At 47.3% G+C, this 17,242-nt stretch overlaps 1 protein-coding gene across 1 annotated transcript in view; it reads right to left on the reverse strand.

Annotated features, from left to right (window-relative positions):
* NCOR2 (nuclear receptor corepressor 2) overlaps window positions 1-16,315 on the reverse strand; it is a 186,938-nt gene extending 170,623 nt beyond the window's left edge. The window contains 1 exon segment of the mRNA XM_025895502.2: window positions 16,301-16,315. The gene's annotated coding sequence lies outside the window, so the exon portion shown is untranslated.
* Window positions 16,316-17,242: the final 927 nt, after the last annotated feature.

Genomic DNA, 17,242 nt, shown 5'->3' on the forward strand with positions numbered 1-17,242 from the left:
TAGGGAGACTTTTGTTAATAATGCTTAATTAATACCGAGCTATAACATCTAACTCCAAGAGTCCAACCAACCATGATGCTTAAAAAAAACCAGCACCCACTTATGTGTGGCACAGAAGAGCGTACTGCCCGTCAGCCACCGTCCCACTGATGTGCTGTACAGCTCTAGATCAAAACCAGACCTGAAAAGTAGCTAAGAGATTTACCCAGCCTTGCTTTAAAGGACGAGTGGAAGCAAAAACAATTAAGATGCAATGAAAATGAGTAGAGAGACGCTCCTGAGAAATGCACCACAACGTAACGTTAATGGATATGTCTAATCAATATGTGCATGAAATTTTCTTGGAAGACAGTTGACATTATACACAAATATTTGTATGTACTGTATCTATTAAGTCCTTTCAAGAGGAAAGCAGGCCGTCTGCCATAATTTTAGGGCTCTATTCAGAATAACAAAGATGACTATGTCAGTGTCTGCAGCCCAGGAATCCACGGTAATCACAGCAGAGCACAGAGGTTTTACACTAACATTGCAGCACAGGGTCAACAGGAAAGATCAGGCACATCCTGAGCACCACGGCATAGAGCAGAAGTTATTTCAACCCCAAGGGTCGAGGCATGTACCTGCATGTGATCCTAAAGCATTTTTCTTGCTTTGGAGGACTACAAAAGCCAAGCCAGGCTGGTAGCACCCTGCACGTGATGGTCAGACCCTGCAGTTCCTGAGGTGTCCCTCCAGCAGCAGGACCCATTCCCCAGCTGACATGCTGGCAGCAGCCCTCCTCCCTCTTCTCTTTTGTCCAGATGACTTTTGAACTAGATTTTTTCCTTGCCTGACCGACGGTGTGGACACACAAGCAATTACGGCAGCAGATCTGGGGGAAGAAGGGGCCTGCAGCACCATGACAGAGCTGCTCAGAGCAGGGTGTTACCCTTGTACGAAGGTACAACCAGTCCCTAAGGCTATGGAGGGGATGGCAGAAGCTCAAGAGCTGAAGTCTCCCATCCTGGTTTGCTGTCTCATAGCTGGAAACCTCCAGGCCGCATCAGCTCTCCCACCATGGTACAGCTCCACGCAGAACCGGTTCCTATCCCTGATGAAAGACGACTTCACTGTCCCGTTCCTATCGCTGCCCAAAGCCACAAAGCAGGATTTGCCACTTGCATTTCTCCTTTTCCATCTTTCCAAGCTATTTTCGGCACAGGACCCACGTTTAGCTCTGCCCCGAGATAACCTTTGCCGGCATTCGTGTACAGATCTTGGCACTGCAGCAGTGCGGAGCAAGGTCAGAGGGTTGGGTTTTGCCAGCCCCACTCCTGGTTGTGTTTCGAAAGGCAGGTTTGCCAGATCGGCTGCTTTCAGCAGCAGCGCGACACTGGCCTGGTGCTTCTGGAAAGGACATGCTGACTGTGCACTGTGATTCCTGCCCCTGAAAACCCTCACTCAGACCCCAAACCTCAGTAGGAGAACGTGGTTCCCTGGGAGCAGATGAGACATCTGCACACCCGCCCCACCACAGACACCCCTTGTCAGGGGAGCACTTGCAGTGGATTTCACACACTTTAAGTACATCTCAGCCCTCGGCAAAGGGGCTGCAAGTGACCTTGTGATGGCTCCCAGAGGGACATGTATGTGCTTAAATGAACAAGACTGACCCATTTCTCTTTGCAGGAGCACTCAGCCATCACTCCCCAGTTGCAGGGACATTGTCTTATTAAAATGCACGAGCCACACACCAAGTGCTGGCCTGGCCACAGCTCCAGCCTCAGGTCAGCACCAACGTCTGAGTCTCTGCTTTTCAAATCCTGCCACAACATGCTTCTTTTCCTCTAATTTCCCTACTCCCATTATTGCATTTTCCCCTTCTAATCAATTTTTTAAAAAGTAAGCACCTCCTGATTTTGCAGTTGAGACTGCAAAACCACGCAGACAACCCGTGGCTCTTTGGACAGCGAGTTTGTCAGCAGGGAGCTGCTCTTGTTATGCAACAGCATCGTTGGTCCCTGTGCCAGGGCACCCATGGCCCTGCAAACCCATTCCCATGCTGCTCTGCTGGGAAGTGGAGAGAGCCGGCACGCACACGGCCACACGCAACCCACTGCTACTGACTGGCAGCTGCAGCCTAAATGCCCAAAAGGGACACTTCAAATAATTAAAGATAGTGACAAGGAACAGTGAAACAGAAACCCACACGAAAAGAAAAAGGGGAGGTGGGATTTGGATCCATGCACGGGCCATTCGTGGAACAAAGGAGTTATTTTAAGTCTGGGCTGGAAATAGAAAACAAATTAGACCATGCGAGGCCTTTGTTGAAGATGATCTGCAAAGACAAATGGAAATGCCCAGAGAGCAAATTAAAAAAAAACTAAACATGAAACCACTCGGGCACTGGGACTGCAAAGGGAAACAGGGCAGGGGACTGAGGGAGGAAAGGAAAGGAGTGACAGTCAGATGGCCAGAGCGCAGATTAAGCAGCCAGAAAAGGAGACAGATAAGAAAACCAGTGCAGGACAGCAAAAGCAAACCAACAGAAGTGACTGGTAAAACCCCAGGGATGGAAAAAACACTGAAAATGCCCCATTTTGTGATGGAAGCCCAGCCCAAAGTTCCAGATACAGAAATGTAGGAGCTGAAACTAAAAAACACATCTGTTGGGGCAAGATGGGCTGTGCAAAGGAACAAAGCAAGCTCTCCTCCAGCCTACAATGCTGCAATATTCACCCTGCACTGCCACATCCACCAGGGATGGGATCCAGGCAATTTTAACCATGGGGTACGAGTAGACAGCCTGTTCCAGGGCAAAGTTCCTTCTCTTCCCACTCCCAGACCCCATTTCTCTCCTGCCTCTTCCCTGCAAACACTGTACAACATCCTTCCTACTTAGCTACTCCCTCTTACATTAAACATGGGCTTAAATACTGTGACTGTTACGCAGTTCTAATCTCAGTTGAATAAACACACACCAACAGCCTTGAATCAAGAAAAAAGCACGCAATTCCTTGCCATTGTGCAATAATGGTACAGTAACCGTGTGGCTATTTCAGCCACGCTCCCAAGTACATTAAACAGCACATTAACAACCGTCACTGTAACAACACATCACCACTGCGCCCACTTGCAGCTCCCAGGAGTCAACCTAAACCCCAGACTATCCAGATAAACAAGGCTTTTAAAATGCAAGGCAGGTTACAAAGCACCTGCGAGATTTATTTATATATTTTGTACAGAACACACTGCTCATTTGATTTTCAAACCCTTCAGTTCATGTTGCTAAAGAGACAGGTCCTCTGATGTCTTGGGCACGTTCATGAAAGCGAGGGGAGTCACTCCTCCAGATCCTTTTGTTGAACAAATTACTCAGCTCAGGAGTGACATTTTCAGTTATTTACATCCTGAATAAAGAAGGGAAGTTCATTTTCTGGAGTTCCTAAGATAAGTTCTTTGAGGTGGATTGTACCGCTAAACATTTTCTCCTTTCGCACGTTCCCAATTTCAAAGACGACAAAACATCTTTGCCTTCTAAATTATTCCTTTTCTTTCATGATCCTCTAATGATTCAGGAGTCTAAACTTCACACGAGGATCTTTGAAGAGCACCAACTGCCAACATAAAAGCTGAACTATTGTGACAAACTGCACAATTTAATACCTCCCTAGGAAGACACGTGCAAAGGAACCGAATTACCCTAGGGATCCGAAACGAAGCCTGCAAATAAATTAAATGACCTGTAAACCAAGGTACTCAAAAATATATGAGATGCTATGCAGCTGTGCCATAAAATATCACTAAAGGAGGGAGTCGTTTGGGAGCAGAGCTGTTTTAAACTAACCCATTTCACTCCGGGTTTGCACTGCAGTCACTACACATAACCCAGCACATCGCTGCACCCCAGACTCCAGATGGGAACTGAAGTAATGCTCCCTCAATTGCTTGTGATGGTCTGTCAAATACTAGCTCTGAACCCTCCCCTAGGCCTTCCTCCTAACATCCCCCAGGTAATTACTAGCAGATAGAGTCAGTTTTCAGCCCAGGTTAATAACTGAATTCTAGCTATTTGTTCCTGCACGTTGCTGCTGCTTTCATTTCTCCCCAGGAAAACTGATGAGAAGTTCTGGCTTGCTGGTGGCCCAGCGAAAGGAGCTGCTCATTAGTTCACTGCAGATCAGTCGGAGAGACAGGTCTAAGCGGTAGGAGCCATTAATTGGGTACATTCTGCTTTCCTTGTCCAGGTAATTAATAGCTTCTAGACAGAAAGTCAAAGCCTCTCTAGAGGCACAAAAAAACCCCTCAAACGTTTGCATACAATGTCCAGCACCTCTCAGAATGCCGGACAATTGGCAGCGAGGGAAGGGGGGCAAGAGAACATCACCTCCACCTCCTCCTCCATCCCCTTCTCAAATACCCCGTACACAAACCACAGCCCAGTGCAGCCAAACCATTCTGCATCCACAGGGGAGTCTTACCCTGAAAAGAAGGAAAAGCTTGCACAGCTCCAGCTCTCTCCAGCTTCTCTCCAAGGCAAACGGCACTTTGCAGGAGCCAAGCTTTGGGTTATGTTTCTACAGACAGTCTTACAAAACAGATGGGGATTCCTGATGTGTTTAATAACTGAACCCGCACAAGTGGGCAAACGGGATTTCAGTGCTTCCCTGCCAAGCTCAGTCCTGCTGACAACAAGCTGTCCAAAGCTGTCAGTCAGAGCCCAGCAGACCAGGAGTCCTGCCTTGCTGATCAGGACTCTTCTCAAGCTGCAGCCTGGTCATACCCTTTGTCATTTGTCTCTCCCGAGCTCAGAGCAATGGTTTTCAGCCTGTCATTTACAGGCTTCTGGGAGCCTGTGGAATAGTTCGAAGGAGTCCTTGAAAGGTGACTGAAATCCATGCTACACAGATGAGACATCTTGAATGGTTTGCTCTTCCATGCAGAAGCCCTGAGTGCCAGTGAGACAGGGCCAGAAGACTCTGGTCTCCCTGCCCTGTTGTATGGGAGCAAGGAGAGAGTTTTGCCTTGTTTGCTGGCAAAATGCCCAGTCCCTAGGCTATCAGTCCAACCTGTTTAGCAATTGCTGAACTCAAAGCTATTTATTAATAATATTTAATAACTACTTAAAAAAAAAAAAAAACAAAAAACAAAAACCAACCAACCAACCAAACAAAAAAACCAAAACACCTCAGCTGCCAACATCAAGCTCTTCTCAAGATGAGTCACTGGCCCAATTCACTGCTGCTGCTGTGCAGGCACAAGCAGGTACCTCCCGTCCCCCTGCACCCACCTATCCTGGGGCAGAGGTTTCAGATGGTTCCTCACCCTCCAACCTTTCAGCCATGTAATAGAAACAAAGAAAACCACAAGGGAAACATCTGACACAAAGCAATCCTCCTCTGCTGGGCAGCACATCTCATGGGCAAAAAGCAGCTCTATCTCCGAGTCATTGAACTTGGACCAGCCTGGTCTGGACAAGAGCACTGGGAATGCTAGAGGAGGGAACAGCAGAGTCATAGTCCCAAGGTCAAAAACTGTTTTTGTAGAGCTATAGAAACAAATTATGGCATAATAATCTTTCCAGAGTCCATCTGGGAGGTACTTAAGGATGCTTCCCAGCACCTTTACGCACTGAGCTTGTAACCTTGATGAAGGCCTCAGATTTAAAGTAAGATTTAATTGCTGGTTACCTACAGAAAGAAAAGACATGGTATCCAAAATTGTCCCTGCTGAAGCAATGAGTTTCCCATGATATCAAGCTGACACAGGGATAACTAAGACGATTATCGTCCCCAAATCTCCATCACTTCTGCTTGGGCAGCTGAGCTGCTCATGAAACAACCACCCTTAACAGCTCTGGTATTTTAATGAGAGTAGCCAATAATGGCGGATTTCACTAAAAATAGCTGTGGTGCCTGTGAGGTCTCTGTACGATGGCACAGCACATGGCCTGCTGCTCTGTGGGAGCCCTACAACACACCCCCCCAAGCCCACACAGAGAACATGGATCCAACCAAGCCACCCCTGCCTGCTCTTCACACTTCGCCCAACCTTCACCACAGACTCTGCCCTCACAGAGAATCTTACTGTGGGAAAGACACTGGAAAACACACTCTCACAGGGAGAAAGCAGCACAGAAGTGAAGAGTTCATGGGAAAAAATAAAAAATTAAGCCCAAAGCTTCTTTTAAAATACCCAAGAGGCAGTAACAGCACTCCAGGTGTAAAGTTGATTCTGGTCAGCGTGTACATGTTCCTGGGGCTTAGTTGGATGGGAGGGTCCTTATTTGTCCACCTTCTGAGCTGCAATTCCAGAAGGATTCACATCAGCGAGTACCAATTACAACTCACCAGGCACAAACATGCCACTTCAAACTGTAAACACAGAAAGTTTCTGTATTTGGGATAACTCTCCAGTTTAAAGTTGTACAGGAATTTTTATGGATGAACATAACCCCCCTCACCTTCCTCCACGCTCCATGAAGCTCAGCTGCATGCTTTACCCAGGAAATTCAGTCTGCTTTAATACAAAACACTTGACCACAATTTCAACCGATGCAAGAACTGCCTACCCTGAAAAAGGAGCAATGCCATCCTCCCAACAGTTGGGAAATAGCATTCCTATGCAATCACTGCCAGACTCTCCCAGCACTTCCAGAGCCTCACAGCAGTAGCTCCACACAGCTCAGGAGTGCTGCCTTGCAGGACAGAGAAGACCCAGAGGTGGAGGGTTTTTGACTGACTTAAACAGGCAGGATAGGGAGCTCCTTAGTCCTCCTCCCACAATTCTGGTTTAAGGGGTGTGGAATGGCTTAATTATGCCCCTCAAGGCAGGAAGAAGTCACTTGTCTTTAAATACTCAGACTTTTATTGAGTTAACAAGTTTTAACAAGGTCAAGGCTTGAACGGTAAACTCTTACCCAAAGGGGAATTTGCTGTTTCCCCTCTTGCAATTCATTAATGTCCCCCACGGTTTATTTCTGAGCCCTGTGTTAAAGTTATAAACTTCACAGGCAGAGAAGAATCAAGAAAAAAATTTAAGCAGTCAGATGGGGTAAATAAACCTTCACTTTCTCCACCCTATCACAGTGTCCCAGAGAAGCACCTGGCACTCAAAGACAACACCCACACACCCACCCCTCCCCTTGGAGGGGGCTGCAGGCAGGGCACCTTCATCTCCTGCCACCTCCTGCCCAGCATAGGGGTGAGCTCTGGGAAACCCTCTCAGTTAAAATCACTGTGGTCTCTGCACTGTAAACAGCTGCAGAACAGCTGGTTGGGAACCAAACAATGAGCACAGGCCACCAGAGCCAACCCCTTCTCCCCTCATCTCCTATGGCATGACTGGTTGTCAACGAGTAGGAAATCTCCAGAAACAAGCATACAAATATTGCAGCAGATGCCAGAGGTAAGGAAACGAATACTGAACTGTTTGACAACATGGAAAGAGAAATATTAATTGCAGCCTTCCCCAAAACCACCTCCCTGCTCCCCAGCCCGAGCCTGAAAAAGGCTTCCCAGTTTTGTTTTTACATCAGCCACCCACAGGGCAGGACCATTCCCACGTCCCCATGTGCTCATTTGCATCGTCAGCCTCACCACAGCATTTCCAAGTCCTACAAGCTCAGACTGCCAAGGAAAAAGCACAGCATCACCCTTCAAACATACACCAGTCACCAAGATCATTAAACCACATGAGCAGAAAGTCCCTTGCTAGGCAGGAGCAGGGACAGATGAAAAGTCAGCCCTTGCCAGATTTTACCTACACCCTACAGCCCCGTGAGAAGGGCAGAGCATCAGGGACACACGTTGCCCAACCTGCACTTGAGAGGTTCTACTCATCGCCCACCTGAGCATCACTCAGCAGCAGTTACTGACCTGAGCAGAAGTGACGTCGATCGGACATAAAGCAGTTTTAATTTCTCTGAGCAGGAGTTTGTACTGGTTTGACTGAATGTGCTTTTAAATCAGGTCTGCTCAAACTGGAGCCGGTTTCCTGCTGCGATTCAGATATCCCATTACACAGCTCATCTCAGCTGCCAGCTCTGTACAGCTCAAGCAAATGGAAAGTTGAGCAGTTGATGGAAAAAAATGCTTTTGTACACGAACAAAGAGGCCATACTAAAAAAAAAAAAAAAAAGTCCCCTATAACCTTGTGTACAGAATTTACCTTTAGTTTCTGGTACTTGGTTAAATAAAGGTAAAGCCAGCTTGGATGGGGGATTGAGAAATCTGATCTAGTGAAAGGTCTGGGGGGCAGGGGGTTGGAACTGGATGATCTTTAAGGTTCTTTCCAACCCAAAACATTCTATGATTCTAGGAGAACTCAGGAAGACAGCAGAGACACAGTGCAGGATGTGAGCTTAGCCTGCACCTCTTCTGCTTCAGAGCAACCTTCCTCCTCTCCCAGTCCAGCCCAGCCTCTTCAACTAAATTCCACTTCGGCATCCCATGCCTCCAAGCAAACCACCCTCTACCCTCTATGCTTTTTAGCTCCCTCAGCAAAGAGCTCTGTCAAAGCTCCCAAGGATGATGCCCGCAGGCACTGGGAGCAGGAACAAGGGAGGAGTCTGTTCTTCTGTGCCTTAAACATACCAAGAATAATCCGTAACAAGATAGTTAATACTTCAACACGTACAAGGCCTAAAATATAATTTCTGTCAAACTAATCGGCATTACAGGTCCACAGTGTATTTTATTAGCTGGATGCTAATGGAGCTACAATACATCAGGTCCCATTTTAAAAGTTACAAATAGTTTATAAAGGCTTAATCAATCATTAAATAGGTGTTTGAATAAATGGCTGAATCAATCACTATAAGCCATAACTCTAAGTAAGTTATTGGACTTTTTAATAATCTGCAGTATCTCCAGCTGAGGTTCTCACACCTACCTGTACGACCCCATCAGGTTGCAGACCTGAGGAACAGAACACTCTATCTATCATTTCTTAACTATTGGTACGTAGGCTTTCATGCAAATGTTGGCCATATATTGTCACACTCCATGTAGGTGATGTTAAAAATACAGATGAAACATTGTGGAGCACTAAAAAGCGGTCCTTTGGGATGGCACTGGAGAATATTTAATAAAGGCAAAAGCTGCAGGCTAATTTCCCCTGGGAGTTCCCATTTAGAGCCTGTCGCAGTGAGAATCCATCACAGACAGCACTGATTCACCCACATCAGAGAGAAAAAACACCTCTTCTTCCTTCCCCACTGCCAGCACCAGGATATCACCTTTGGTATGTGAAGGAGCATCTTTTCCAGAGTGTTGGCAACACGTCCCAGCTGCAGTGAGCACATCAGGAGAGCCTCACTCTCTTGCTCCCCAGGCTGCAAACCCGAGTGTGACCAGCCACCTCTAAGGGCTGTGAACATCCCACCACAGGTGAGCATCCAGAGAGGAGAGAGAGAGGATCCCTCTGCTTGGATTGGATGCTTGCTCAGCTTGAAGGAAGCCCCTGAGCAGCCTGAGGCTGTATCCAGTGCCAGTTAGTCCCAACTTGGAGCAACTGGGACCTCAGGAACTCCAGGTCTGACCCATGAAGCTGAGTTTCTCCACAAAATGATGTTTGGGAACAGCAATTCCCATCCTTGCTCTTTGGCTTCACACACAAGCTGCCTGTGCTCCCTCCTCCAACAAGGAGTTCTGAAGCAGATAAGTGAGGTGACAGAATAAGCCTCATCTCTTTAGATGGAGTTCAAGATACTATGATATTTAATGTAGCATTTCTCAGGGAATGAGGTTAGGGGTAACAAGCTACCAAGTGTCCTCCCACCATCTCCAGCAAGGAGAAACTAAATGTCTTGACTGAACTCAGCCTGGGGCTGCTACGTGCCTGGGAGGGATAGGAGGAGAAAGAGCCAGCTGAGCAGAAAGGGAAATATCTCTTCAATTCCAACAAGACAAGGTCCCTGCCAGGAAATGCACCACCGGTTCCTCATTTGCTTTACTGAGAAAAGTTAAAAACAAGAGCGCTGAGACACGCAGCTGGAGCAGATGTTTTTCATTCTTCGCTGTTCACAAGCAGCAGCTCTCCCCCTCCTGCTCACCCACCTACCCTCTCTACTGGTATCCAGCAGTAAGAGCATGATGGAGAGGAATGGAGCAGAGCCCTTTTCTAGTGCCAGAGCCATCCCCTGGAGCTCCCACCGCAGCCTCTCTCACGAACCTTCCTGAGGTTGTGATCAAGCTCTTCTGCTTGATCCTCCCACCATTCATGCCAGGTAACCTTTGTAAATGCTGCTCAGCAATCCCAAAGAGCAAGCCAGGCTGCAAGAGATGCAGGGATGTCTGTTTAACACGTAAACTGATGCATTAAAGTCACCCACCCTCTGTGGTACCGCTGCTCTCTTTGGCACACCAACCCAAAGGTTAGTTATCAGAAGGTATTTAGATTTCAAAGTAAAACTGCTAAACTTTAAACCACTTAAGGTCTCTATCACACCCATGTGTGTGAAGTTGAGAAGGGAAAAGCATCCTGTCCGATGGGTTGGAAAGATTCCAGGTCACTGTTCCTTAGGCAGTGAGAGCTACTCAGCTGGATAAGATCAGCCACTAAGCAGGATTACAAATTTATCTTCCCTCGGTAGTGTGATCTACCACTAATAATCATATCACGAAAAATAATACAGAAAATGTTTTAAGGATTGCACTCTGAGTCACTAGCAAGGCACAAAATGCTCCCACTGCAAAAGGCAAAATTGAGCACAGAGACAGAAAACAGAAGACCACGATCCTGGTGTCAACAGCAGCATGGGAAAATCATTTGCAGTGCTGAGACACTGCAAATCAAACCAATGGGGCTCAGTTCAGAACCAGTTGACTCATCCCAAGAAGCTGGGATTTAGTGTTCCAATGGTACCTCTCTGCACCTGTAACTTAGATCTGGACAGTGCTTTTCTGCCCCAGGACAGTAAAAATCAATACAGGCACCAGCTAAGACATCCAACCTCTTCAGAGAATTAAGGCAATTTTTATATTCTTGCTCCCAGCCCATCACACACTGCCTTGGGCCAGCATTGCCTTCGCTTGGCAAAGAGCAGAGGCAGCTCAAGCAGCAGCGTTGGCCAACAACTGCCCTACAATGCCCAGGTGGTACATCCCGCTTTCCCATCACCATTTGCACAGATATTTCAATCTCATTGCACTAATCATTGCACCAGGGAACAGTGGACTACTCCATCAATGACATCACTGGCAGATTTGATTACAGCGTTGATTACATCACCACCCACAAGAGATTCTGCAGCTTTCCAAATGGCACCGGCAGCTTCTAAATAGCTTAGATGGAGGAAGCCACGAAGGACGTATATATTTCAGAAGTCTCAGGCTATAAGTTTAATGGAAGAACTTTCAACACAATCTTTTGGAAATATCAGTACATGGACAAAGTATTTTCACATGCTGTTGCTAGTGTTAGTTAGCCAGGACATGGTCAGGAGAGTATTCTGGTTCCTGGAAAAGTCACACAGACACAGAGCAAGTGAAGGACTCTGTGACACAGCGGCCAAGACAGAGACTTCGCATGAGCGCAACCAAGAAGAATGTCATCGCTGGTCGGGGGGCAATAGACAACCCAAGATTTGCCAAGTGCACAGTAAGGAATGTGTGTGCTGAACCATCTCCCTCCAGGGTGGGAAAAATACTTCTAAAAGCCTATTTAAATGACTCTCAGCAGAAGATAACAGAGGTTAGTAACAGGAACTCAAATGAGAACCAAGCACCCATCACGGAATCTGGCACTAGGTGTCTGGGAACGTGAGAAGGACAGTGTTTTGCTGTCCCCATGCCACACACCAGCATTAGCTCTGTCACGGGTTGCTGCTGCTTGCTCAGCCTTCCCTCCTCTGCGTGGACTATTTGCAGCAACAGCATTAAAGCAACCATCAAGCAGATGCTTAAAAAATGCAGAATGACGTTCAAATGACATCTATCCATAAATCAGCCCAAACCACAAACATCTGAAGAAGATTTTCACTTAATCCAATTTACTGTAATCTCTCTCTTTAGTTAAAATGACAGAAACGTCAAAATGGGACTTTACTCCTCTGTCAAAGCATCTCATGGTGAAAAAGGAAAATAAGCAGGCTCTCACACGCAGCACCACTTATTAGGTTAGAAATGTCAAAACTGTACTTTGATTCTCACTATTAGCAGTCACATCCACATGCTGTGCCCTTCTGTTTCACTTCATTTCCCCCAAAAGCGAGCACAGAGCATATGCTCCATGCCAAGCACCATCCAGACAAAAACACAAGTTTCCCATTCTTGTTCCTGATGACCCTGCGCTCATCTCTGTCTGGGGGCACACGGACCCTCTCAGATCACACATACGCAGTCTTATTTACCATCAAAGCTCTCAGGAGGACTGTGTTCTGCTCCTTCAAAAAACTAAAACAACAATCCAAGCCTGCTCAACAGACCAACCTCAAATTGCTTTTCCCCCATCTCTCCACATTAATTAGCAAATGGGGTAATTGACTCTCTGCCCGGGAGTTAAGCACGTGTGTGTCCGCAGATGTATTTCCATGTGTGAGAGTGTGTATCATTTCCCCAATGGTCACAAAAATTAAGCCATTATCCAAGAGTCCAGGAAAGTGAAAGAAAAATACCTACTGTCAGGAGTGGGGTCTTCATGCATTATTTAACGAGAACTCTGTTGGCAAAACTGGTGTTGTTTTTATATAAAAGCTAATAGAAATTGTACCTCCAGGTGTCAAAACACTGATGGTAATTCCTGCTGCCTCAGACATCTTGATGTTTCAATTTTAGCAGTATGAGGAGCCTGCAGGGAATCCAAGAGGGTAAAGTGCTTGTAACTCAAAGAGAAGCAGAGAGAAGGAGAGCCTTTTTATTTCTTTATAAAGGGCTCAGGGGAACAGTTCTACTCACTGGAATTATCAGATCTGGTTCCCCTGCTCCTTCCCTTCCTTGAAAGAGGAAGGAGCAAGATAGGCTAACAAGGAGTGATTGTATTGTGTCGACAGGGAAAAAAAAAAGTCCACAAGGCTGCAAAGGAGAAAGAAAAAAAACCCAAAGAAGTGGTGAACAGAAGATATCATTGGGGTGCAGCAGCACAGGAGCAGCTGGAAGTAACAGGACGCTTCAATGATTTCCACAGAACAGACAAGCTGTGATGGAACAGCACATTTAAAGGAGTTTGGGTTTTATTAAGTTTGTGCTTAAAAGCATAGAGGCATGCTGAACCCCTCCTCAAGTCCCTTCCCTCACTAATTTCCAACACCTCCCCAAAGCAACAATGGGGCTCTGAGACAATAAAAGCTAAAGATGCATCAAGTGTCCTCTTCCTGACCACCCCTAGAAGGTACAGCAAATTCTAGCCAAAACCTGAGCCACAGCAAAGGCACGAGGCAGTAAATAAGCTCTGACATTTCAATAATTAATTATGACACCTGTGAAATAGTGGTTTGAGGCCAATGCTGAATCTGGAAACCACAGACAGCGCAGGCCACCATCCCCAAGCGCCCCAGTGAAGGCTGCAGGGAGAAGGGTACAGCCCTCCAAATCTGTTCTCCTGGGCTGCAACCTGTAGAAAAGCCCCAAGGACCACCTCCTGGTCCGGGCACTCCCATTTCTGTCTCTCTTCCACCACGGGATGGCAGGGGGGACAGACAAGAAGAAAACAATAGCTCAGGAATCCACATGCAGCACAGCATGGCGTTCAAGGGAAAAGATAAACAACTTCTCCAGGCAGCCACTCAGCCAGGGACACAAAGGTCTTGGAGAGGTCCTTCATTGGGTCATGAACTTTCGCAACCCCATTGCAAAAACAGCACTGAGGAAATTCCCGAGGAAAAGTAAATGGACATAAGAGCAAGCTCAGATGAGGAGTGCCAGGACTGCTGCCGATCACATTTCACCAAAGCACATACCCACTCTCCTTCCACCTGGCAGCCCACTAAGCTGCACGACCACCCCCTGGACCTGCCCCCAGGTGCTGCTGTGGCTTGTACCTGGGCCATCACAAGGACAGGACAGGGCAGTGACCAGGGCACTCCCTTCCCACCCGGATTTTCATCCTACAAGGTTTCCCAGACAGCTGTACCAGGCCCCCTCCACGCTCTGTCTGCCCAGGAATCACTTACAGCTCACTAACATTTCAGGGACAGGCGGTCATTGCTCCCACCAGCTCCGAGAGCGCCATTTGTTGTCTCCTTGCTCCTCCAGCCATGTCTCACAGTGCGTGGTATAAACTTTGAGAGGCAATGACCTCATCGGAGCTGGGAAGACGGAGGCGGGGAAATTGGCTACTTGCCACCTTCTCATTTTTCACATAAGAAAAATAATTTATGAGTGAAAGCCCATTTTATTCATCTGAAAAATAATTTAAAAAAAAATCCCACAGCAGGCCTGCCTTGGAATGCATTGCTTCTACAGCAGGTCTTGGAGCAGCATCTACCTGAGGCAGTTCAGAGTGGAGCCCCCAGCACCCTTTGTGCCCCCTGCTCCAAGGAACAGCCCCTCATCACCCCTAAACACCCCACTGCTCCACTGACTACTCAGGAAACAACAGTGCAAGCATCCCTCTTCTCTCCGTTAAGGGTGGCTTCCGCTGTAGGCGCAGGGAGGGACTTCCAGCTCTAATTTGTAACTCCTCCAAAAGGGCAATTAAGCAGCCAAACCGTGGCTTCAACTGGGATTTCGACTCAGCTCTCTGGGATGAGGCCATCAGACAGGGCTCTGCAGCGAGCAGTAACTCCAAGGCATGTCATTAATTTTGCCCAGACATGTATCACACCCCATTTCAGAACGCACACAGAGCATGTGTGCGGCGCTCCGCAGACGCAGGATACTCGGATCCTGCATACTCACACATTTTATATACTCGTATTACTTATGTTATAGATTCACACATACATTACTCATAGCTCTTAAGAACAGAACATACAGTTCATCTTGGCATGAATCCCAGAGAAAGACAAAAAAAAAAAAACAACCCTGCAGTAACAAATCCAACTCGCATCGAGTCCAACAGCATCTGTGGTAGGAGTTAGAGCAGTATGATAGATCATTAAATGACTGAATTATTTTGTGTAACACACCCATGCATCTCTGCTAACACCAGTCAAACCTGCTGTTTCAAGAATATTTCCCCACTTAAAGTGTGTCACCACTCTCCCAAGTTTTTGCTTGTAACTGTGGGAAACTGTGGAAAAAGCAGTTTATTTCTGCAGTGTGCATTTAACAAGCCCTTGTGTACCCCAGAGCCACACACCCCTGTGTTTCAAGACAGGGCCCAAACATGCTCATATGGGACTGCAGCTGTCCCTAAGAAGTGCAGTAACTCCAAGTCACTAGTGCTGGTCAACACCAGAGTCCACTCTCTAGAGCAGCCTGGCACAGCAGGAAGGATATTTCATCTGTACACACCATACAACAGTGGCAAGAAGGCAGATTAGCATGGACTAAGAATGTAACTTCTCAGTAGGACACTGTGCAATGAAAGAAAACAAAAAATTAAGAATAAAAAAATCACAGCACACTGCAGCTTCTATACACCTTCATAACCTTCAAGGCAAGTTTGCAGCATACCAAAGCATTCTTCTTAATATCCCTTCCAAAAATAGGCTTCATCCACTCTTCAGAGCTTTACACCCAATGTCAAAGAGATTTAAAAAGTCACAGTTGCAGGATTCTCATTTACTGAAGGAAGCCTGGGCATGACAATGCACGGCACAGCTCACCCCAGCTCTGATGGCTCAGGGGTTCTGATGCTGCCCCAGCACAGCCCTCCCGTCCCACCCACAGCATCCCCCTCCTCGCTGCCACTTTGCAGCCCAGAAAATACCCCATCCCACCATCTCTCCTGGGATTCCCATTGCACCTGAAGCATCCTCCCCACAACTGCAGGACCATGACCCTCAGAAAAAAACAAAACCACACGTCCTCAAAGTTCTACGAGCAGTGTTCACCAGCAATAACTCCCTTTATGCCACAGCCTGCACCAAAACAGCAGCTGTGAACTCCCACTGGCCTGACCAAAGTCAAAACACCGCGCGCTGCTTTTCAGGCAAACCCAAATTACAGCATCATCTGCTGACTGCTCCCAGGACGAACAAACCCACATTAATTACAGGATAAACTTCGCAATTCACCTCTCAAAAGCACAAAACATCAGCAAAACTGCTTTGATCCCACGGACGAAACCCTCTCCAGCCGACAGAGCAACGCGTAAGACCAAGATGTCCATGGAAAAAAAAATTTCCAAACTTTTTCTCTCCTTCTTCCTTGGTGCTACCCTCCCCCCAAAATTACACGCTCCACACCAAGGAGGGCTGGAGGGATAAAATCACCTTAGAAAGCAGCAGGGACTCGCAAAACCTTGCACTTCACCTCCGCCGGCAAGCGGCCGGACACCTCCGGGCAACCGCGGGAGTGTGTGCTCAGCCTCCAGCACGAAACACTGTTTCTGTGTCGCCGGGCCAAGTCTCAGTTTTTCAAAGCAACTTTTTTTCTGCTGTGGCCTAGTTTAGCTCTCCACACAAAATGCCACCAAAACAAAAGCTGCCCAGCCAGCCCGGGGAGGGAAGTAGGGGGTACTTACCTAAGCAGCATCCCTGCATCACCTCCTGCATCTTTAGCAGCCACCCTCTTAACTTCAAAATAAATAAATAAAGTGAGGCCACACAGCCTTAAAACCAAGCTGGAAATGAAATGGAAAGCCTGTAATTATTTCTCAATGCTCCTGCCAGTCTCAGCCTATAAACACAGTGGATTACATAAGTCCACCCCTCCTGTTTTGAAGCCAAAAGTATGAGCTTTTCCTCCAGCTCTGGCAGCAAGTAATAATTCCTCGTCGGCATGGCAACGCTGGCTGGCTTCCAGCAGACAATGGGCGAGTTGAAATACTGCTACGGCCTTTTTATAGCTTAGCTCTGAAAAACCTCTAAAATATTAGCTATCTGATGGCTAACCCAACTTGACAACCTCTCCTCCTTTAACTATTTCCTTCCTGCACCGCTGCCCGGCATTGCCCAGATGAACGGCCCGGGGTCACCGGGTAGTGGTGCAGAGGATGCTCCTCTTCCCGGGGACAGCACACAGGAACTGTTTCCCATCTAGTGGATTTGTTGATTTGTCACAGACACAGCATCTGCAGTAACTGCCAGAACCCCATCTGGGCTTTTCCGGGTTTATTTCAGTCTGTTACTCAGCAGGTACATTTGCTCTGCTCGCTGGCTCCAGCAAGCTGCGTGCAAGGTTCTCCTCCAGCTCACCCGGCCTGAGAGAAAACA

Source organism: Manacus vitellinus, unplaced genomic scaffold (assembly GCF_001715985.3).
Source record: "Manacus vitellinus isolate BGI_N305 unplaced genomic scaffold, ASM171598v3 scaffold_31_pilon, whole genome shotgun sequence".
NCBI classification, from domain to species: Eukaryota; Metazoa; Chordata; class Aves; order Passeriformes; family Pipridae; genus Manacus; species Manacus vitellinus.